Here is a 14,274-nt window from a genome sequence, read left to right on the forward strand (position 1 = left end):
AATATTTTGACCCTCATTTGTTCACTACTATAAGTTCCTATTGCACTTGGAGACTAAATCACACCAGAGTCAGACACAACTGAAGTGACTTAGCAGCAGCAGCAGCAGCAGCACTTATTTCTGAAGTATCATGTTCTCTAATTCTTTTATTTTTAACTATTATGCCACATTGTGTCCCATCTGATACTGACCTGTAGGGTAGCTGAAATACTGTCAGCATCTGGTCAGACCTTATCTCCTCTGGGTAGCTGGTACAATATCAAACGCCAAAACTCTTTCCTTATATATCTCTCTGTCCCTGCCTATCCACACATACTCTGGCACCATGGTATCAGAAATATGAAATATAAATTCCCTTCTAAACTATCTTTTCACCATATTCTCTACTGGATGACCTCACCAGCTCCTTCATTAGTTGATTTCTTCATTCATTCAACCAATACTTATAAAATGCTTTCCATATGATAGGCACCGAGAAAAAACAGAACAGGACAGACAGGGTCTCTTCCTTCAGTGGAGTTTTCAGTGGAGGAAATGCAATAAATATATCTTTTTACATTTTGAACTTAATACGTGCTGTTGCTGTTGCTGCTGCTGCTGCTGCTGCTAAGTCGCGTCAGTCATGCCTGACTCTGTGCGACCCCATAGACAGAAGCCCACCAGGCTCCTCTGTCCCTGGGATTCTCCAGGCAAGAACACTGGAGTGGGTTGCCATTTCCTTCTCCAATGCATGAAAGTGAAAAGTCAAAGGGAAGTCACTCAGTCGTGTCTGACTCTTAGCGACCCCATGGACTGCAGCCCACCAGGCTCCTCCATCCATGGGATTTCCCAGGCAAGAGTACTGGAGTGGGGTGCCATTGCCTTACATGCTGTTGAGGTCCTGGTAATAAGATAGAGACTAGGAAGCAGGGAGTTGATGTGGATAGAAAGGTTAGGACATGAGGTGACATTTAAGCTGTGATCTAAAGGACAAGGAAGTTAGCTATACAAAGGGAGAATATGGGGAGAAGTAGGACTCTGGGCAAAGGGAACAGCACCTACAAGAGCTCAGACACAGGAATGAGCTTGCTGTGGTGAGCAAGACAGAGTGGCACAAGCTGAGATTGGAGAAATATAGGAAGCAGCGCAGCAGGAGCCTTATAAGGCGTTGTACAGACTTTATAGACTTCGGGAATCAACTGAAGAATGGTAAACTAATTAAATTCATGCTTTAAAATGAATGCATCAAAAAATCAATCCAACAGCTGTGAAGATAACCAATCAATGGGGAAAGAAGAGTTGCTGCAGTAACCCAGGCCACGGATGATAGTGACTTGCAGTAAGGTGGTTGTAGGGGAGATAGAAGTAGACTCACTAAGCCAGGTTAAAACTTGGAACTTTGATATTTCCTTTACTTTTGCTACCAACATGTAATCAATCGTGTATAGGTTCTGACTTCTACAATTTCTCATAGCTGACTCTATTTCTTTGTTCTCGCTGACCCAGCACTGCCCCATGCTACCTCTCACTTCTGTGACTGCAGCTGTCTCATTACTAATCTCAGTTTTCAGTCCTTACCTGTTCCAATACAACCCACACACAACTGCCAGAGCAAACTTTCAAAAATATGATTCTGACCCTGTTCCTGTTCTGCTCAGAACTTCCAAAAGACTCTATAGTTTGGGAGTCTACATCCCTGGTAGTCCAGTGGAAAGCTATTTAGTCAAAGCATAGTGCTTGCCTGGTGCTTTTCCCATCCCTGTTCCTTTCTGAATGTGATTCTCACATTATGATATTATCCCTGCTGGATATTAATCCCCATTTTACATATGTAGTAACTGAAACCTCAAGTGGTTGATAATGTTAGAACCATAATCTGTAGTTGTACTCCATTAAAATAAAGTCATTAAAATTAATGATTTAGAAGAAAACTTGATTACATTGAAATGTTTTTAACTTTAAATGTTTTATAAAACTGTTCATAGTATGATTATAATCTTATAAAACTGTTTATATCTGTGAGGTGTGACAGAGGGTGATTTTTGTTTCCATTTTTTTTGACTTTCCAAACTTTTTAACCATGACTGTGTATTACTTTTATCATGATAATAGTCATCAAAAAGCTCAAGGGTAAATATCTTACATATCCTGTAAGGCTCTCCTCAAACACTGATATCTCCTGCCTCTCCACTCCCTTACCCCTACCAGAAGTTTGTAGTTTGTTATCCTTTCTCTCCTCCTACCTTCTTTTATAGTCAGTTGTGAATTAACACATCTCCCAGCCAAATCAAAAGGTCCTGGAAGAAAGAGACTGTCTTGCTTATTGTCATTCCCCCATTCCTAATCGATTTACAATCTATTGCTGAAGTCAGCAGGAATCATAATTTAGATTTCTATCTAAAAGCTAACTCAAATGCCAAGGATATCAGGAGTATCTTTTCAATTTCTGGAAAAGAGATGTGGCGTAATCTTGAGAAGCCTGGTGAAGTGCCTCAAGCCACTTAAAAGTATTTATTGTCAGGGGAGAAAGGCTCAAGAGGGAGACGATATATGTATAATTATGGCTGATTAGCATTGTTGCGTGGCAGAAACCAACACAACACTGTAAAGCAATTATCCTCCAATTTTAAAAAAGTATTTATTAAACCAAACTGAAGACTAGATCAGTGGAAAGGAGAATAAAGGGAAACCCAGCCTAGAACAGCAGGCTCCTCCAACTTAGACCAATCAACTCCAGGGAAATTCTTTAACCCTCTGAGGACAAAAGTGTACCTAAGAGTCCTTTATATTATGACTGAATCACTTGCTCGAATGTATTCAGCACCTATAGTATGCCAAGCACTGAAAATATGTTCAACAGGAGAAAAGGCAGATATGGTTCTTCACCTAAGGAAGCTGATAGAATGCCTGTTGGGGAGGCTATAGATAATAATCATACATTTTAATTGTAAAATCATAAGCAAGATAACTTCAATCAATCATAAGATAAATTGTACAGTTGCTGGGGAAACCTGAAATAAAGGGCTTAACTGAATCTGAGAGGGAGTCTGATGAGAGAGCTATTGGTGCTGAGACCTGAAGAGTGTGTAGGAGTTAGCCGGGTGGAGGGAGATATCTGCGGAAGCAGTTCTGGCAGAAGGAATGACAAGTGAGAAGCGAGGGCCAATGGAGTAAGTCATTTCCTGAGGCTGGGATGAAAGAGGGGGAGAGCTTGTAATAGGCTTGTTGGGAATCTATCCAATAACTGCTTCAGTCCCCAAGCACCTCCTTGTTCTGTCTGCATCCCCGGGAAAGAATCGTAGGCTTGGGAGCAATCTTGGAAGCACTGCCATCACATTTTCATTCAAGGTACCTGAGTATTCCTATTTGAATAAATTTAAGAAAAGTAACATTCATGAGCAAAAAACAGCGGAGTCAAGACAGTCTTAAAGATCAACATTCATTAGCAAAGAACGATGGAGTAAAGACAGCCTTGATGAAAGCTCAACACATTATCTGGCACATTTTGTAAATTACTTGTTGAACTCAAGAAACAGGTGCACTTTGAAAATGTAATTTATTATTTTTTTTAAAAAAAGAAAGAAAGAAAAGAGGATGTCACGTATAATTTCCCCAAGCTAAGAACCGGTGTTACCTTCTCTGCCTGAAACTCCTTCAGGCCTGTGTGGGCAGCAGGTCCCACCTCGGAGCGCAGTCAGCCGCGGGACTGTCCGCGGAATCGCCGGAAGGCGGAACTGCAGGCGCGCGGCACTGCTGTCCCGCGAACCTTCGGGAGTGAAGCACCCGCCGGCCCGGAAGGAGCTAACGCGAACTACGGCCGCGGCAGCCATCGCTCTTTGCAGTTTGGTGTCCGAGTGAACAGGGCCGACTCCAAGCAAGGAATTGCGTTTTCTCCAACAGCAGGTAAGTGGCGGCCTCTCGTCCCGGGAGAACTGGCTGGCGGCAGCTGTTGATCCCGGGGAAGGAGCGCCTTTGGGGCTGGGCCCACTCGATGCCCCTGCCTATAGCAGGGCGGGGAAGGGGCTCCTGTTTTTCGCCCTGGAATCTGGAGGCAGGAAAGACGACAGGTTCCTTTCGTGCTTCGCGGGGCCACTCTGACGACCATCTGGAAAGGACACCACTGCTGTCAAATAGTGGTTATTTCAGGAATCAAAGAGATGACTCTGAACTGCAGCCAAGCTCTTCCTTGCCCTTAGCCTCAGTTTCCTTACCAGGTAAGGTGAAGGCTGCGGGGATCATTGACAGCTCAGAGGCAGTGACGCGACGTGTTTTCAACTCTCCCACATAGAGTGGGGACAAATCGAGCTTTCCCTGCTACTAGTAGTTAACGTTTTCCCATTGCCCAAGTCCCAGTTGAATGGGGAAAAGATACACTATACTCTTGGGGGAAAGCTGCAATTATTTACCGACTGTCCCAAGTTTACAACAAGGTTTAAATACTTTGACAACAGCTGAAACTCTTGACATCGTTGACCAAAAGAACCAAACTCGTCAGGAATTTTAAGGTATTAGGTACATTGGACACAATGAGCTGAAGAAATACTTTTAATTTGAAAAAGTAAGCCTATTATTAGTTGCACATTTTTATCTCACACTGAAGACTGTCCTGCGTTCAGTGTTAGAACACCAATTAGAGTCGCAATGAGGCAAATGAAAAAGGGACAGGAACATTTGTTGTCTACTATGTGTAAGGCGCTAATGTATTTTTTGTTCATTACACGAACCAAAAGGTTTAGTTCCATACAGCAATCCACTGAGGAAGTAGTAGTACCTCTATTTTACAGATGAGGAATAAGGAAGGTTTACATTTTGTCAACAATTAGTGGTGCTATTTCAAAATAATCTGTATATCAAATATTTTAGTGGACTTGCATTGTCATCAAAATATTTTTAACTTTAAAAACTTTAGGATAGTTCTTTGATGTTTCCTGATTTGTGGAAGAGGAAGGTGTTGCCATGATTTTAGAAATATGAAGAGAAGCAGTCATTAATTATGCAGATTAGCAGTTTATATAGGGTACATTTTAACTCCTTTGCCTTGCACTTTGAGCAAAAATTGAGACCAAAGAATAGGCTATCAGAAATGGAAATCAGTGCCATATATTTGAAGCTTATAAATCAGAATTCTGTAGTAATGATTATTTCTCCACCCTCTTAAGTACACTTGCTGAAAGTCATTTAAATTATTTTTCTGCAAAACGTAACTAAGCAAATAATTTTCAGATCATTGTATTGAAAAGTTTACCTTCCTTGTATGTTGCTTTTAGTACAATTTGAGTTAAAAGTATTTTAATGATTGAATTAGCCATTGCTTTGTCAGTTTTTATTTTAACTCATTATAGGTAAGTTCAGTACTTTTAAGCTTTTTTTTGACGTGGACCGTTGTTACAGTCTTTATTGAATTTGTTACAGTATTCCTTACGTTTTTATGGTTTGGTCTTTTGGCCACGAGGTATGTGGGATCTTAGCTCCCCGACCAGGGATCTCATCCACAACCGCTGCATTGGAAGGCCTCCAAGTCTTAACCACTGAACTGCCAGGGAAATCCCTCACAGCTTTTTAAAATATATAGTTTTTTCCCTCTTCCTCTTAAAAAAATCCAACTTATATCTGTCATAGATTTAACCTTATTTCAGTCGAGCATCACTTTTCCTTAAAGAAAAATGGAGTATGTACTTTTTGTTCATTACATGAACCAAAAGATTTAGTTCCATTTTTATAATGGCTAAACATTCAGTCCCCAAATGTTTTCTTGAGTTTTTTATTTGCATCACTATTTCAGTACTTTAAAGGCTATAAAAAGAAAATCTAATAATTTTAGGGGTGGGTATTTAAAAGCAGTCTTATTTTTAAACATTCAGCATCGTCAGTGTCCAAACTTTTAGTATGGACATTGGCCCTCCTTATCCATGGATTCTGTTTCTGAGGATTCAAGAATGGATGGAAAATATTTGGGGGAAAAAAATTCCAGAAAGTTTGAAAAAGCAAAACTTCAATTTGCCAAGTGCTGACAGCTGTTTACATGGCATTTACATTGCATTTACAACTATTTGCTTTGTGTTAGATACTTTAAGTAATTGAGAGATTATTTAAAGTATATTAGAGGAAGTGCAAAGACTGTATGTAAATATATGACATTTTTATATAAGGGACTTAAGGAGAGTGTGTGGGGTGTAGAGGCCTGGAAACAATCCTCTAGATCCCCGAGGGACCAAGGCCGAGGGCCTTGTTGAAATTCTACAAAACATGGCCAGAATTTGGCCTTTGTATTTGTAGTACTGTTTGAAACTGAGAGAGGGGTATTTATAGTTCCTAAATTGGTTTACAGATAGTATACTGATCTTATGGAATTTGTGCACTTTATAAGGCTGACAAAATTGTGTAGAAAGTTTTGATCAATCTCTTCTACTGAAATTTCCTTACCTGGATTTGAAAGAAACTATTCTAGTGCTTTTCTGGTGACAATGATGTTGTTGTTAATATTTAAAGTAAAATCAGAACATCATTAAAAATCTTTTTCTTAGTAGTAGTTATTAATATTGAAGTTGATTTCAAAATTGGCATTGAAAGTTCTGTGCTTTGATTTTCAATCGATTTAGTCTAAATTAATACCACCTTATATGGTGTATTCAAAGTATTTTCATGTATGTTATAGTATTTAATCATTCTTAACACTCTCTGAGGCAGGCGGTATTTCCCTTATATCGAAGAGCAAACTGGGGCTCATGAAGATTGGCTTTCCCAGGATGAAATTACAGTATTTCGAAAGAAGCACATTTAGGACTTCCCCGGTGATCTAGTGGCAAAGACTCCATGCTTCCACCACAGAGGCACAGGTTCAGTCCCTGGTGGGGGAAGTTCTGCATGCCATGTAATACGGCCGGGTGAGAGGCAGTGATGCACATTCAGTTTAGATTTTTTAAAATCTAGGACCTCCATTCTACTCCATCCATTTTACCACAGCTCTACCATGCTTTGCTTCCCAAAGTTATTAATGTATTTACTCTCGAATCCTATTCTCAATAGGATTTATCTCCTTAGAATATTCTAGTTTTTATTTTCTACCAGCACTACTTTTTGGAGTATTTGTATCTTGTCATCTTATGTTTATTTTTTCTCTTTTTTAAAAGTTCACACCTAAATGATTTTGCTAAATTACTTATATTGTTGTTGTTTAGTTGCCAGGTCATATCTGACTCTTTTGCAACCCCATGGACTAAAGCCTGCCAGGCTCTTCTGTCCATAGGATTTCCCAGGCAAGAATACTGGAGTGGGTTGCCATTTCCTTTTCCAGGGGATTGTCCTGACCCAGGGATTGAACCCATTCTCCTGAATTGGCAGGCGGATTCTCTACCACTGAGCCATCTGAGAAGCCCAAATTACTTTGTTGTTGTTCAGGCACTCAGTCCTGTCCAACTCTTTGTGACCCCATGGACTGCAGCACACTAGGCTCCCCTGCCTGTTGTCTCCCAGAGCTTGCTCAAACTCATGTCCATTGAGTTGGTGATGCCATCCTACCATCTTATCCTCTGTCATCCCCTTCTCCTCCTGCCTTCAGTCTTTCCCAGATCAGGGTCTTTTCCAATGGGTCGGTTCTTTAATTTTTTAATAATAATTTTATTGAAAGAGAGTACATACCATAAAGGATAGTTGTACATACACTACTTACCATTGTAAGTGTACAATTAAGTGTTTTTAGTTTACTCATGTTGTGCAACCATCACCAGTAACTCCAGAAACATTTTCATCACCCCAAAAGAAACCCAGTACTCATTAGCCACTCCCAATTTCACCTTCCCCGAGTCTGACAACCACTAATCTACTGACTCTAAAGACTTGACTATTCTGGACTATTTCATATAAATGGAATCATCCTTGTAAGTTTAATGTGGCAAGGCTTTCAGAAGTTATTTGTAATCTGAGAATTTATTTTCCATTACACCCTTTGCACTGATTTTTGTAGTACTTGAGTAGATCACTTTTCTAATCTGTGGAGCGATTTTTCCTGTTTGGTGTTCATGCAATAAATAAATCTGCTGACGTGTATATGTTTCCTTGTTCTTGACCTTTGCTTTTCACATGTCTTAATAGTGTATCCATGGTGTTGTGTAACCTGTTCTCAGGGCTCAGGTATCTGATTGCGGCTAAGTAACTTTTATTCTTAGTTGGCATTTTTACCTCTACTTTAAAATGACTAATGACTCCTAGCTTGTTTTAAAGATCTCAGAAGCCATGACTTTATAGAAATATAAATATCTCATTAATTTCTGAAGAAGAGTTTCCTCATATATGTTATCAGTTATCTTGGGACAAATTTTACAAAAGCAAATCCTTACACCATAAATGCATTTACCTGCATGGCTACCCTCTCTACCCTCTTACTCTCTCTACCCTCCCTGTCTCTCACCTACCAGCAGTCTTCTCCAGTGAGGACTTTGCCACTTGACTCACAGTCCTGCTTTCTGTAATGCTCCCCTCCAATCTTCTGGTGATTCCACTGCCTGTCAGCGAGGACAGTACTTTGGAGCTTGCCACCACTCAGACCTTCCTTAAATTCTGAACCCACATTTTCCTCCACTTTGCTGGCACAGTTCTGATCACCTTTCACTTCTTGCACCCTTTTACTACATCTATATCTGCTATTTTTAACTAAAGACTCTTCCTCTATTCTTCCAGTTTTATTCTGTGAGAAGCCTGCTTTTGACCCCCACCCATTCCCGTACTTTGTCTACCTTTGTAACTTTATCCACGCAGCCTGAACTTCTGATCAGACCACTTCAGCCTCTGACACTAGTGCTCTCAAATTCTTGTTCCCCTTTTTTGATTTGCTCTTCTAAAGTCCCTAATACACATTTGCTCCTTATTCTCTAAAGCTGAGCACTGCTGGGGTGGGGCTGGGGAAGCAGCGGGAGGGATAGAAGTCAGTGCAGACTGGCACTGCTGTGAATGTTTCAGTCTTCACAATTGGCTCTTTTTAGCCATCTTTTAACTTGATCTTTCCCCCCACAGTAGCTATTCTAATCCTCAATCTGCTCCTCAGAATTTCTCTACACTCCTTCACCTTTCCTGTCCTGCCTGCGTTTTCATCTTAGAGAAAGAGAGCATGCTCTCTGCCCGGCCTCCTCTTGAGACCTTGCCCCTTTTGGTCAATTCCTTCTCTTTCTCATCTTTAACTTATTCCTTGCCACAAGCTCCTTCCTTTCAGTTTATCAACATTATCAAGCCTCACCCTCCCCTAAAAAGAAAATCTCACTTCCCTCACCAAAATTATTTCAAATTTTTTGCCTGAAGAATTTCCTCACTGCCTCCACCTGCTAACTTCCATCTCATTCTGTTCTCAATAATATTAATAACAGAGGCCACATTTTAAATACTTACTTTGTGCATTTTGTCTTGTTTGCTCATAAAACACCCTGAGAGATGGTAATTTGCTCAAGGGCACACAGTTCTGCTAGACCCCTGGCTGGAATCTGCTCATGCTCCCAGCAGCTGCCTCCGTCAGCAAAGCAAGCAGTGACACCTCTGCATATACTGTGACTGACTGCTTTTCTTGCCTGTCTCTTCTAGTTCTTTTACCCTTCCTGGGTTCTGTTGGTTCTTCCACCCGTATCTGTACCTTGAACACTATCTCAAGTGAGAATTAGTTTCTTCCATAGCATTTGGCAAGGAGACTTTAGGCAGAGATGATGGGAAAACATTCTGATGCCTGGAAGGATAATGGGCAGATGTTTTAAGGTAAAGCACAGGTCGCCAGCAAGCAGTTTACTTTAGCCCAGGGAAAGCTACAAGTAGGGAAGTGATATGTATTATAAGCCTGGAAAGGTAGCTACAAGTAGGATGTGGAACACTAGACCAAGGAGTTTGACTGTATCATTTCTCAGCTCACAAACCTCCAGTGGCTCTCCATCCACAAGCAGAACGGCCATATAATTTAACACTTAAATCAGGACCCTTTTGAGAAGGGAAGCACTATTAATGATTACACTGAAATAACTTTACTGAGACTGTCCCCAGCCAACTGGGAGTTACAGTCACCCTGACGGCAACAAATCTGAGATGACATTTTGGTGAAGCTACTCTGGAGGGCATGTACAACTGGGTAGAAACACATTTTGATGTTAAGATGGTAGTTTAGGGAACTGACACAAGGATTTTAACCAGGTGGCTCCTGTGAGAATCAAAGAAAATGCAGAAATTGATAGAACTAAGGAATGACTGGCCGTGGGGTGTGAGGTAGAAGAAGGAATTACATGTCAGAGTCATGAGCTGGAGTAATTTTACAATGTTATATAATGATTTAAATAACTTTAAACCTTTAAAACTATTTTTATAAAGCTTTAGAGAGCCAATGCAATGTAAAGAAAAGGGAATGGATGTGGAAGTCAGACTCATGTTTGAAACTTGGATGTGCCAATCACTAAAAGTTGAATTTTACTCACTAGTAGCTTCAGCTTCTGCAAAATGCAGTCAATAATGTATTTATTCTGAAAGGTTGTTGAGGTGTTTAGTGATGATATTTGTAAAGTGCCTAGTACTGTAGGCCATGTAGTGGAAGAAATAATAGTAATAGCAGCTAAAATTGAGTGCTTCCTCCATGCTCAGTTCTAAATGCTTTGTGTGTAGTAATTAATCTTCACAACAACCATCTCAGATAGGTATTGCTATCCCCATTTTACAGATGAGGAAAGTGAAATAAGTTACTTAAAATATTAGTAAAGTCTTAGCTCCAGAGCTGCTGCTCTTAACCTCTAGACCATACTGCTCACAGAGGTTTAATAAATGGTAGCTGGTATTTTTTTGTTTTGCTCCGTTTTATTAAATTGAAGTGCAGATTCAGCAGTTTCTTATGTTCACATATTAAAAGTAGCCAGCATGAAAGCCAAATGTCTAAATTTAATCTCAAATTTGTTTATCAATCTGGCTTCTGCATCACTAATTAGCACCCATTGATTTTAACTCTCAGTCTCAATCCCCTAATCCCAGTTACATCATCTAACAGTTCCTGACATTTTGCTATACCCATCCAGGCTATGGGTACCCAATCACCATCCAAGAAACCTTTCCTTAGCTATACCCTGCTGTCACCACTCCAGTGTTCTTGCGTGGAGAATTCCAGGGACGGGGGAGCCTGGTGGGCTGCTGTCTCTGGGGTCGCACAGAATCGGACACGACTGAAGCGACTGAGCAGTTGTCACCACAGAACTGTGAAAATAGGATTTTGAATGTTGAGACAAGCAGGACTGGTTTTCTCGTTTTCATACATAATATAAAGTGTTACTTGTGAGCATAATATACCTCTTTCAGGATTCCCTTGTGGCTCAGCTGGTAAAGAATCTGCCTGCAATGCGGGAGACCCCAGTTCGATCCCAGGTTTGGGAAGATCCCCTGGAGAAGGGAGAGGCTACCCACTCCAGTATTCTGGCCTAGAGTATCCCATGGACTGTATAGTCCACGGAGTCCCAAAGAGTCAGACACGACTGAGGGACTTTGATTTCACTGTACCTCTTTCTGTTGGTATGCACACACATACCACATGTCTTTTTTTCATTTGTAATTTATTTTTGGCTGTGGTGAGTCTGTTGCTCTGTGGTCTTTGATCTAGTTGCGGTCAGCACGGGCAACTCTCTAGTTCAGGTACACGGGCTTTTACTGTGGTGGCTTCTCTTGGTGGGGAACACGGGCTCTAGGGTTCACAAGCTTCAGCAGCTATGGTCTGTGGGCTCAATAGTTGTGGCTCCCGGCCCTAGAGCACAGACTCAATAGCCATGCTGCACGGGCGGGCTTAGTTCCTCCGCAGTTTGTGGGATCGTCCTAGCTCAGGGATCAAACCCGTGTCTCCTGCACAGGTAGGATTCTTTACCATTGAGCTACCAGGGAAGCCCACCTCATCTCTCTGTTATTTATTTTTATTGTTTTGTTTCTATGCTCTTATGATCATTACTCCCCTAGTAGCTTAGGATCTACAATATGGGCATTTCCCCCCCTCCCCTTGTGCTTGAATAATTCTTGAAACTCTATAGGGTGAGTTGTTACCATTTTAGATAATACCCTGTTCAGCTTTAACATTTTTCAGTTGCACTTGCGTAGCTAATTCATCACTCTATAACCTTTCTGAGAGAAGGAGCCATGCTTGTCATCAGTATCTGTGTTCCCTATAATGTCTAACTTAGGGCCCTGGATGTCATATGAGCTAGGTGCATATGGATTGAATCAGAAAAAAGACTCAGCACACCACTGCTTTATTTGATTCTCTACAGTGAAAATTATTATAATATATAATATATTATACACCATAATATATATTAAATTTTATATTAAATATATTTAATATTTAACATAAAATTAAAAATTTTTAATTATTAAAATTTTCCTTCAAAAGGCATATACGTAAAAATCTTCAGAAAAGATAAGCCACTTGTATATATTTTCTCTTAAGTCTCAATTTCTCCATGACCTAAAATGATAATAGTAGGAGGAGTTGTAATTTTCAACTTGTAAAATAATAACTTCTAAGAAATTCGAGGTACCAAGGGAACATTTCATACAAAGATGGGCTCAATAAAGGACAGAAATGGTATGGACCTAACAGAAGTAGAAGATATTAAGAACAGGTGGCAAGAATACACAGAAGAACTGTACAAAAAAGATCTTCACGACCAAGATAATCACGAAGGTGTGGTCACTCACCTAGAGCCAGACATTCTGGAATGTGAAGTCAAGTGGGCCTTAGAAAGCATCACTACTAACAAAGGTAGTGGAGGTGATAGAATTGCAGTTGAGCTATTTCAAATCCTGAAAGATGATGCTGTGAAAGTGCTGCACTCTGCCAGCAGATTTGGAAAACTCAGCAGTGGCCACAGGACCGGAAAAGGTCAGTTTTCATTCCAGTCCCAAAGAAAGGCAATGCCAAAGAATGCTCAAACTACCGCACAGCTGCACTCATCTCACACACTAGTAAAGTAATGCTCAAAATTCTCCAAGCCAGGCTTCAGCAATATGTGAAGCGTGAACTTCCAGATGTTCAAGCTGGTTTTAGAAAAGGCAGAGGAATCAGAGATCAAATTGCCAACATCTGCTGGGTCGTGGAAAAAGCAAGAGAGTTCCAGAAAAACATCTATTTCTGCTTTATTGACTATGCCAAAGCCTTTGACTGTGGATCACAATAAACTGGAAAATTCTGAAAGAGATGGGAATGCCAGACCACCTGACCTGCCTCTTGAGAAACCTGTATGCAGGTCAGGAAGCAACAGTTAGACCTGGACATGGAACAACAGACTGGTTCCAAATAGGAAAAGGAGTACATCAAGGCTGTATATTGTCACCCTGCTTATTTAACTTATATGCAGAGTACATCATGAGAAACGCTGGGCTGGAAGAAGCACAAGCTGGAATCAAGATTGCCGGGAGAAATATCAATAACCTCAGATATGCAGATGACACCACCCTTATGGCAGAAAGTGAAGAGGAACTCAAAAGCCTCTTGATGAAAGTGAAAGTGGAGAGTGAAAAAGTTGGCTTAAAGCTCAACATTCAGAAAACGAAGATCATGGCATCTGGTCCCATCACTTCATGGGAAATAGATGGGGAAACAGTGGAAACAGTGTCTGACTTTATTTTGGGGGGCTCCAAAATCAGTGCAGATGGTGATTTCAGTCATGAAATTAAAAGACGCTTACTCCTTGGAAGAAAAGTTATGACCAACCTACATAGCATATTCAAAAGCAGAGACATTACTTTGCCAACAAAGGTCCGTCTAGTCAAGGCTATGGTTTTTCCTGTGGTCATGTATGGATGTGAGAGTTGGACTGTGAAGAAAGCTGAGCGCCGAAGAATTGATGCTTTTGAACTATGGTGTTGGAGAAGACTCTTGCGAGTCCCTTGGACTGCAAGGAGATCTAGCCAGTCCATTCTGAAGGAGATCAGCCCTGGGATTTCTTTGGAGGGAATGATGCTGAAGCTGAAACTCCAGTATTTTGGCCACCTCATGCGAAGAGTTGACTCATTGGAAAAGACTCTGATGCTGGGAGGGATTGGGGGCAAGAGGAGAAGGGGACGACCGAGGATGAGATGGCTGGATGGCATCACTGACTTGATGGACGTGAGTCTGAGTGAACTCCGGAAGTTGGTGATGGTCAGGGTGGCCTGGCGTGCTGCGATTCATGGGGTCACAAAGAGTCAGACACGACTGAGCGACAGAACTGAACTGACGCGACTTAGCAGCAGCAGCATACACCAGGTTAGACTGGCCTGGAAGAGTATTTAACTCTTTGTAGTAAGGTTGCTGTAGAATTATTT

The 14,274-nt window shown here is 41.0% G+C and overlaps 1 protein-coding gene and 1 long non-coding RNA gene across 4 annotated transcripts in view; one reads left to right on the plus strand and one right to left on the minus strand.

Moving 5' to 3' along the window:
* Positions 1-3,518: 3,518 nt before the first annotated feature.
* LOC120863652 overlaps positions 3,519-14,274 on the minus strand; it is a 35,398-nt gene continuing 24,642 nt past the window's right edge. For 2 of the 3 annotated variants that reach the window (XR_005721053.1, XR_005721054.1), the window contains exon 4: positions 3,519-4,084. This is a non-coding gene — a long non-coding RNA (uncharacterized LOC120863652). Of the gene's footprint in view, positions 4,085-9,357; positions 11,154-14,274 lie in introns of those variants that run through there. The other variant, XR_005721052.1, reaches the window with a different exon arrangement.
* The window catches only part of SAR1B (secretion associated Ras related GTPase 1B), a 28,806-nt gene continuing 18,289 nt past the window's right edge, over positions 3,758-14,274 (plus strand). Inside the window, exon 1 of the mRNA XM_040240081.1 lies at positions 3,758-3,882. The gene's annotated coding sequence lies outside the window, so the exon portion shown is untranslated. The remainder of the gene's footprint in view (positions 3,883-14,274) is intronic.

This window comes from Oryx dammah, unplaced genomic scaffold (assembly GCF_014754425.2).
Source record: "Oryx dammah isolate SB20612 unplaced genomic scaffold, SCBI_Odam_1.1 HiC_scaffold_5, whole genome shotgun sequence".
NCBI classification, from domain to species: domain Eukaryota; kingdom Metazoa; phylum Chordata; class Mammalia; order Artiodactyla; family Bovidae; genus Oryx; species Oryx dammah.